Source organism: Capra hircus, chromosome 20, assembly GCF_001704415.2.
Source record: "Capra hircus breed San Clemente chromosome 20, ASM170441v1, whole genome shotgun sequence".
In the NCBI taxonomy this organism is placed as follows: Eukaryota; Metazoa; Chordata; class Mammalia; order Artiodactyla; family Bovidae; genus Capra; species Capra hircus.
The window spans coordinates 44,957,455-44,967,140 of NC_030827.1; the positions used below are offsets into that span (position 1 = coordinate 44,957,455).

At 37.6% G+C, this 9,686-nt stretch overlaps 1 pseudogene; it reads right to left on the bottom strand.

Annotated features, from left to right (window-relative positions):
* LOC102183268 lies at positions 725-2,434 on the bottom strand (annotated as a pseudogene).

Consider the following 9,686-nt stretch of genomic DNA (forward strand, 5'->3'; position numbering starts at 1 on the left):
TATTACTAATCTCCATAAACTGGTGAATTGAACAATAGGAATTTATTTTTCACAGTCTGGAAGTTAGGAAGAACAAGATATCAGCTGACTTGTGAGAACTCCCTTCATGAATTGTTCATGGCTATATTTTTCCTGGTTCCTCTCATGGTGTAGAGAAAGAGGAAGCAAACTCTGGTGTCTTTTATAAGGGCACTAATCTTGTTATGAGTGGTGTATCTTCACAATCTCATCTAAACACAAGGTGCCATTCCAAATAACATACCTTGGGCCTAGGGCTTCAACATATGAGTCTGGAGGGTAGACAACCAGTCAAAGCAATATTAAAATAGAGGAAACTCTAAAAATTAATGAAATAGGCTTCTATTGCATGAGGCTAGAAAAAGCACAGTAAGTCAAGGTCAAATCATAGAAGGAAGTGAATAAAGAGCAAAAAATTGGTAGAGTAAAATCAACAAAGGGCAAAAATCAATAAAATTGGAAAATAGTACAATAAAAATTATTTTAAATATAAATTTAGTTTACTTTATTTTTTCAATGACTATTTAATAACAAGGTAGATACCATATGCTTATCTAATATTTTTATATCACTGAGGGTAAAGCAAAATGTCCTATTGGTAAGTATGACCTGCTGTATGTGGACACTACAGTGCAATTTTAAAAATACTGTTATTATAATTTCAGAACTTCAGAATCTGAATAGGTGCCAGTGTTCTCTCCTTTTTTAATATGGGAAAAGAAAATCCTTTGAAGATCATTTGAAGCTTGGACCAAAATTCCATAGCTATATTATTAGGATCACTCTGTAGGCTTCAGGATTCAGATACAAGGGAAGCTTCAATTCAACCTTTTAGAGAAGACATTCCAGCTCTCATGATCTCATCAACCAGGAGAATGTTGGTGGCAATCACAGTGCAGGAGTGAAGAAGCTGTTTCTTTACACAATAGTTATCCCATATGCCTGCTTCTGCTGCTACCATTGGTTCACCAGTGTTCAAGTCCACACTCACAAGCTGACTGGATTCCGAATGTTCTGCTTTAACTTTAACTAGTGTTTCCTGAAGGTCAAAACCAGAGTTCTGAGCAAGAACCTTGGGAATAATGAGCAAGGCATCAGCAAATGCTTGAACTCCAAGCTGGGCCCTACTCTTTACACAGGGCTTGTATTTAACCAGGCCTTCTGCCATTGCCACTTCACTGCACCAGCACCTGGGACTACACAGCTATCATCAATTGCATTTTTAATAGCCCTCAAGCCAACTGTTATTGCATCTTTGATTTGAGTAAGCGTGTGCTTATTTGGTCCTTTGATCAATAATGTGATAGAGTGAGCATTGTTACATTTCTCAATAAAGGTGAACTTCTCTTCTCCCAATGTACATTCATAGACAAGTCCTGCATGTCCCAAACAATCAGGATTTAGGTCATCAAGAGGATTTAGGGCTATCCCACCACAAGCAAGAGTCAGCCTTTCCATGTTTCTCCTTTTAGCTCTGAGCAGAGCTATTATGCCTTATTTGGCAAGAGCATCTAAGGAAAAGGGATCAATTCCCTTTTGATTAATAACAACAAAACCTTTATCTGAATCATTACAGACTTTCCTTTCAGGTCGATTATTTTTTTTAACTCTGTCTTCGATGAATTTCTTTTCAGCTTTCACTAATTTATCTCTCTCCTCTGCACTCTTGTAAAAAAAGGCAGAATTCACTTCTGTTTTTTCATATTCTAATGACACGTTGCACATGAGGATGCATGCATCTTCTACTCTCTTCTTCATATCAGGATGCCGTCTCCTATGGTCCAAAACAAGACCTCTGATTAAGCTTGTAAATGTTTCAGATTTATGTTTCATCTCCATGAGCTCAACCATGAAGAGGTCAATAGGTTCATCTTGTTTTTTAATGGCCCAAATGGAGTCCACTACAGGCTCTGTTAAGACATCAGCAAGTTCAGCATGAACTTTAGTATGTAGAGATGTTCTGGCCATGTCTATAAGTGTTTCCCTGTCCATCTCTTTGCTTACTTTGACTTGTTCCAAAAACTGAAGTGCCTTTTCCTTTGCAGCTTCAAATCCTTCTGTAATTATTCTGGGATGAAGACCTTCAGAAATGTAGAGATCTGCCTGCTTCAGCAGCTCTCCAATGATGAGGACACTGGACGTGGTACCATCCTAGTTATGTTATCCTGAGCTGTTGTTACTTTGGCTATTAAGGAGGCTGTTGGGTGTTGCATTTGCATTTCATGAAGCGGCACATTTCCATCTTTAGTGAGTTGATGTCTCCAGCACCAGAAACAAGCATCTTCATGGTGCCCTTAGGTCCAAGGTTGGTCCTCAGCACGTCCTGCAGCCCCTGGCCCATGGTGATGTTGACTACCAACACTGCCTGGGCTTGGGCCACCTTGGTCTTGGGGTTCAGGGTCTTCACGGCCACCATAGCTGACCCAGCAGAGGAAGATAAGGGGACGTGACATGGTGAAAAGCCCTGAGCCCAAATTTAGTTTACTTTAAAGCTGATAAAACAATGCAAGACATACTGATGAGGAAATAAAAAACAAAAAAAATATTTATATAAGCATGTAAAAGAAACCATGACTAATAGTTACAATGTTAACAAGATAAGTTATTATGCAAAAAATTACACTGATAAACTTGGCTCCTTAGATGAAATGGTTGAACAGATTCCTAAGAAAATGTAATTTGACAGTGATATAAAAAGAAAAAAAAAAGAACTTTATATTCCAAAACCTAATAAATAAAAGTTTTTTGATGAAAACTTCTGGCACAAAAGGATTCACTGTTTTAAACTTGTAGATGTTCTGAGCATTCTTCTATGCATTTTTTAATGACAAATATCAGTTTGGCCTCCAGAGTCAAAGAAAGACTGAAAAGAGACAAAAGGAGAATGAAAAAGAGACAGATCACTCCAGCTTAATATGTAGCAGTTTCAGCTAGCAAGAATACTTACACAGGAAGTTTCTCTTGGGCAGCCACAAGATCAGTCGGTCTCTGCACCCACCCACCAGAATCTTAAATGTTTTTATTGAGTTCTAAACTGATGGAGGAGCCTGGTGGGCTGCAGTCCATGAGTTCGCTAAGAGTCGGACACGACTGAGGACCTCGCTTTCACTTTTTACTTTCATGCATTGGAGAAGGAAATGGCAACCCACTCCAGTATTCTTGCCTGGAGAATCCCAGGGATCGGGGAGCCTGGCAGGCTGCTGTCTATGGGGTCACACAGAATTGGACACGACTGAAGCGACTTAGCAGCAGCAGCAGCAAACCAGGTTCGGAGAAGGCATGGCAACCCACTCCAGTACTCTTGCCTGGAAAATCCCATGGACAGAGGAGCCTGGTAGGCTGCAGTCCATGGGGTCGCTGAGAGTCGGACACGACTGAGCGACTTCACTTTGACTTTTCACTTTCATGCATTGGAGAAGGAAATGGCAACCCACTCCAGTATTCTTGCCTGGAGAATCCTAGGGACAGAGGAGCCTGGTGGGCTGCCATCTATGGGGTCACACAGAGTTGGATATGACTGAAGCAACTTAGCAAACCAGGTTCAGTCACATACAGTCCATATGGTCTCAACAACACATTGCTTTCTTAAGGCTACTTCCTTGACATGGCTCTGATTTTGGCAATGCTGGGTGACCTTACATTCCAAGGACAAGGGTAGGGGTGGGGAGCTTCTGGATAGATCCAGCTCACAAGTCAACAGGTTGACATCCTCTCCACAACCTCCTCCAATAGCAAAATATCTTTTTTTTTTTTTATTTTCTGTATTTCAGGAAACATAAAAATGAAAAGCATTATATTTTACTCTGTGAAGTGATCAAAACCTTTTTATCAAAACCTAAAAACTATGTTTAAGAATGAAACATTAAAAGTATATCTAATAAAGATGGGAGAAAAATCTTAAACAAAATATTAATAACAGTCAATTATATAAATTAAACTGTTCCAGGAGTGCAAAGGAGATTTAATATTAAAAAAAAAAATCTGCCAGGCTCTGCTTAGAATGCAGATATGTGGACTCTGGAAGCATCACTATCATCATTTCCACTCTTAAAAGAAAATTCTGCAATTTTCAACAGCATGTATAAAATTGGAGGGATTATGTTAAGTGAAATAATCCTGATATTAAGAAATATATATTGACTCACTGGAAAAGACCCTGATGCTGGGAAAGATTGAAGGCAGGAGGAGAAGGGGATGACAGAAGATAAGATGGTTGGATGGCATTACTGACTCGATGGACATGAGTTTGAGCAAGTTCCAGGAGTTGGTGATGGACAGGGAAGCCTGTCGTGCTGTAGTCTATGGGGTCACAAACAGTCACACATGACTCAGTGACTGAACTGAACTGTATGATTCTCACTTCTATGTGGAATCTAAAAAAGTTAAATTAATGGAGCTAGAGAGTAGAACAATTGTTACCAGGAGACAAGAGATGGGAAAATGAGACATATTAGTCAAAGTGCATGAACATTGAATTATAAGATGGGTGAGTTCTAGACATAGCATAAAACATGGTGATTAGAGTTAATAATAAGGTATTGTATATGTGAAATTTGCTAAGAAAGCATATCTTAATTGTTCTCACTATATAAAATGCAGCTATGTGAGGTGATAGCCTGATTGTGGCAATCATTTCCAAATATATCCATATATATATTCATCATGTTATATACTTTAAGCATATACAATTTTGCCAATTATATACCAATAAAGTTGGTAAAAATAAACCTAATTAAATAAAAATCAATAATTTCTAAAATAACAAATTACCTTGAACTCATGAGACTTAAAACCCTAGGTCACAGGGCAACCAGCAAATGAGAAATCTAAGGAAAATAGGTCTATAAGGAAAGGCAGAATTCAAACTCTTGCCTATATGGAGCAATTATTGGTTTACTGTTACTTGTAAGAACGATTTCATCTTAGAAATTGCTAAAAGCTGACTGAATGAACATCAGGATATGGAACTCCTTGGACGTATAAACACAAGGGAAAATGGCATTCACTCAGGGCTACTAGACATCGTATTAAAAAGCAGACATTACTTTGCCAACAAAGGTTTGTCTAGTCAAAGCTATGGTTTTTCCAGTAGTCATGTATGGATGTGAAAGTTGGACTATAAAGAAATCTGAGAGCTGAAGAATTGATGCTTTTGAACTGTGGTGTTGGAGAAAACTCTTGAGAGTCCCTTGGACTGGAAGGAGATCCAACCAGTCCATTCTAAAGGAGATCAGTCCTGAGTGTTCATTGGTTAGAGTGATGTTGAAGCTGAAACTCCAATAATTTGGCCACCTGATGGGAAGAACTGACTCATTTGAAACAACCCTGATGCTGGGAAAGATTGAGGGCAGGAGGAGAAGGGAACAACAAAGGATGAGATGGTTGGATGGCATCACTGACTCAATGGACATGAATTTGAGTAAACTTTGGGAGTTGATGATGGACAGGGAGGCCTGGTGTGCTGCAGTCCATGGGGTCACAAAGAGTCGGACACAATTGAGCAATTGAACTGAACTGAACAAGGGCTACTATCCTTTTCTCTCATCAGGTACTTATGAGAATAACTGGAAGCAGGATCAGAGAACAGAGAATGTTCTTTGTGGAGCAGGTTTAGAGAAAGGAAACACCCCTCTCTGCAAGAAAGACATTTGGTGATTCCCATTTCTCCCTCATAGCTCACCTGGAAAATAATGTGTGTGCATATACAGTCATGGCCAGCTATTTGCCACCCCATGGACTGTAGCCAACCAATCGTCTCTACCCATGGAATTTTCCAGGCAAGAATACTGGAGTGCGTTGCCATTTCCTACTCCAGAGGGTCTTCCCAACCCAGGTATTAAGCAATGAAAACAACTAAAACATCTAATCCAGAGACTAAACAGCTACTTCTGTAGCCTCACAAAGGCAGCTGGGCTTCTTCCCCAACAAAGGCAGTTTAGCGTCATGTGTGTGTTAGAATTAACAGAGTCACCAAAGGACACACTTTTTTTTTTTTTTCACCTAATGTTACACAGTCCTTTTCCTTCCTAATAAATCCCATGACATTCCCTTGACAGTCTTGCAGAAGCCATGAAGTTAACTGATTATTAACTCTGCCGGCCCTGCAGATACCAAAGTTAAATATATTTTTAAGGCCAGCAGCAATATTTTGAGCTGAAACCTTAAATCTCAGAACTTATTCTGAGAGTTAGTCAGAGGCTTTGGAAACAGTCAGCCTTCCTCACTGCCAACACTAGCTGCAGAGTATCATAATACAGAGTATCATATCACTTAGTCTCCTAAATTCTAGTAGTATTCCTCATGGTCTACTTTGAGTAGATTGAAATATGGCCAAGAAGAAAAATTATGACCAACCTAGATAGCATATTCAAAAGCAGAGACATTACTTTGCCAACAAAGGTTCATTTAGTCCCTTGGACTGCAAAAGAGTCCCTTGGACTGCAAGAAGACCCAACCAGTCCATTCTGAAGGAGATCGGCCCTGGGATTTCTTTGGAAGGAATGATGCTAAAGCTAAAACTCCAGTACTTTGGCCACCCCATGGGAAAAGTTGACTCATTGGAAAAGACCTTGATTCTGGGAGGGATTGGGGGCAGGAGGAGAAGGGGACAACCAAGGATGAGATGTCTGGATGGCATCACTGACTCGATCGACATGAGTCTGAGTGAACTCCGGGAGTTGGTGATGGACAGGGAGGTCTGGCGTGCTGCGATTCATGGGGTTGCAAAGAGTCCGATACAACTGAGTGACTGAACTGAACTGAACTGATGGCACTTGGGAAGTGTCAGTTACTTTGCTTCAGATCATAAAAGTTTTTGGCAGTTCATACTGAGCAAGACCTAAACATTGCTGAATATCAATAAATGCAAACTGCCAGTATGAGCCAAAAATTGACATATGACGATGATGATGACACAAATGCAAGATGCTACTGAATAGCAAAGGGAATTAATTAGGCAGAGGTAGGCTCAAATTTACAGTCTTTTAAAATATATTTTAATCAGTTTTAAGGGAAAACCATTCAGTAAGGTATTTCAAAGTAAAATTGGAATTTTGAAAGTAAATCCCTTAAGTAGGAAAAGCATGATTAAAGTACTTAATTGCATCTTTGTAGTCAGTCACAAAGAAAAGAAACTTAAGTTAAAATCTAGAAATGACCCAATTCAGAGTCCAGGGAATATTACCAATATTACCAATTTTCTACCTTTCTTCACTCTGATTTACTAATATGTACATAAGCATCCATTAAAAACAAACTTCATAAGTCTGCAGCTGCACCAGTCTGAACATACCCAATCTTGTCTAATCTTGGAAGTTAAGCATGATTGTATCTGGTTAGTACTTGGATAGGAGATTACCTGGAACTACTGTATTCTGAAACCTCTTTTAAAAAAGAAAGAAAAAGAGATCAGAAATATTGTTTGATTGTTTACTACAGTGAACAGGCTAGACAGAAACAGTGACTTCCTCCATTTTCTACATTATAAGTCTCCATTAATTCTGTAAGATTAAGTACTAAAGTTTCTATGTTCTTAAAAGTGACTCATTTTCTTATTTCATTGGGTCCAAAGACACTTATCTTTACTTCCTGTTATTGTTAATTTTCAATACATATCTTTTCCTCCAGTATAGTAATAACTTCAGATGAAAATAGCTTCTCAAAACTTACCTTTCTTTATAAAAGTAATTTTGAGAAAATATGTATAATAAAAATAAATAAATCAGTTGTGAATTTATAAAAATATGTGTGTGCGTATGTTTGTGTGTGTGTTTACTTAGCAATGTGATTCGGAGAGTTATTAAATACCAATTTTTTTTAAAGCAACTATCACTAAATTAACCCAATTGAATATATTTTTCCAGAAATTAAAAAAAAAACACTATAAAATAGAATTAGGCGACAACTAAAACAGATATACATCTATATTTAACTCTGTATACGTTCCCTCTTGTTGTTGTTCAGTCTCTCAGTCATGTCTGACTCTTGGCAACCCCATGGGCTGCAACATACCAGGATTCCTTGTCCTTCACCTTCTCCCAGAACTCATGCCCATTAAGTCAGTGATGCCATCCAACCATTTTGTCCTCTATTGTCCCCGTCTCCTCCTGCCTTCAATCTTTCCAGCATCAAGGTCTTTTCTAATGAGTCAGGTTTTGCATCAGGTGGCCAAAGAACTGGAGCTTCAGCTTCAGCATAAGTCCTTCCAATCAGAAGATTCTTAATTATTTATTAACTGCATGTATACAATATATTTTAGCTACATATAGATATATAGGTAGGTACACACACTATATACATAATGTGTTTAATGAAGACACAAATACAGCTTATGTGTAGTTGGACTGTCTTGTCTCTGGTTAAAATTATTTCTTTCTTTCCTAAGTGGATAATGTCTGTAATCAATTATTGCTAACTATAATATTAATTGAGCACTTCTAGAAAGGTAAGTGTTTTTTATTAATTAATGGTTTCATTGGGAACTATAAGCATATACTTATATAGAGTATAAGTATTTCCTTACATGAATCTTGGCCATTTTTTCCTTTATGACTTTTCACTTTACTACTCTTTCAAAGTTTGATTTTGTGCAAATGGATATTTAAAAATAGCCTTATATATCCGACTTCTCTTGTGGCTCAGATGGTGAAGAATCTGCCGGCAATGAGGGGGACTTGAGTCCAGTCTCTGGACTGGGAAGATCCCCTGGAGAAGGGAAAGGCTACTCACCCCAATAATCTGGTCTGGAGATTTCTGTGGACTGTGATAGTCCATGAGGTCGCAAAAAGTCGGACATGATTGAGCAACTTTCACTTTCACTTTATTTTCATACACATTTAAAATGAAAGAATGGTAAATTTTGACAGTTGGTATAAACCACTGAGACATCATTTAAATAACCATGAAATCCTGTCTCTTTATGAAGGAGTTAGTCATTCCTGCCAATATGATTTTTCCATACTGATTCAATACAGGAGTCCTTTCCATAAAGCCTATATTTCAGAACTTTTGATGGATTTGGAAGATCATAGAGAGGTGTATTATATTTACAAATAGATTATATTTCATTATTTTGTATAAGTGATTTTAAATAGTTATGTATCTCTTACAGAAAATAATTATATTATAAATATATGTAGTCAAAATCACAAGTCCTTATGAATTATTCAATAATAGTGCTTACTATTTTTGAACACCAAAAAAATAATTTCCCTTTGGTTACTCAAATAAAAAACGAGGAAATGCATTTCCTTCAAACTTCCTAAATTATTTCATTTTAGGTTAAGAACCAGCATGATGAAGTTTATCCCCAAAGGTACTCAGTGGAAAAGCTATAAGCCATGGAAAATGGGGCTTAAATTCAAAGTGCCATCTCAGAAAGCATAATAAAAATAGATTTTCAGTCTGTTCCAAACACAAACAGTAATGCCATAAAATATGAAATATTGGGAGTATGGTATTTCCATCTTTAATTTTTATAGTGGAGTGTTTTTCAGATCTTCCCCTATGCTAGAAAATAACCTTTATCCTGTGAAAATCATCCACTTCTTTTAGAGGACCTAGAAACGTGGATGAAGTCTCAAAATGTGTTAATGAACATATGTAGTGATTTTGAAGACTCGAATACATTGCTGCAAATTATATTACCAAAAAAATTAAATGACAAATAA